Below are 394 nucleotides of genomic sequence, written 5' to 3'. Positions count from 1 at the left end.
AATAAACAAATTCCTCATCAATCAAGATCACGGGAAAAAAGAAACGTTAACTTCTTTTTGCTTTATTTAGAAACATAGAAAATAGGTGCAGGAGTAGGCCATTCGGCCCTTCGAGCCTGCACCGCCATTCAATATGATCATGGCTGATCATCCAGCTCAGTAACCCTTACCTTCCTTCTCTCCATACCCCCTGATCCCTTTAGCCACAAGGGCCACATCTAACTCCCTCTTAAATATAGCCAATGAACTGGCCTCAACTACCTTCAGTGGCAGAGAATTCCACAGACTCACCACTCTCTGTGTGAAGAAATGTTTTCTCATCTCGGTCCTAAAAGACTTCCCCCTTATCCTTAAGCTGTGACCCCTGGTTCTGGACTTCCAGCAAGCAAGCCAG

The sequence above is a fragment of the Rhinoraja longicauda genome, unplaced genomic scaffold, assembly GCF_053455715.1.
Source record: "Rhinoraja longicauda isolate Sanriku21f unplaced genomic scaffold, sRhiLon1.1 Scf000264, whole genome shotgun sequence".
Lineage (NCBI taxonomy): Eukaryota > Metazoa > Chordata > Chondrichthyes > Rajiformes > Arhynchobatidae > Rhinoraja > Rhinoraja longicauda.
Note: the sequence above shows the minus strand (reverse complement) of the source record.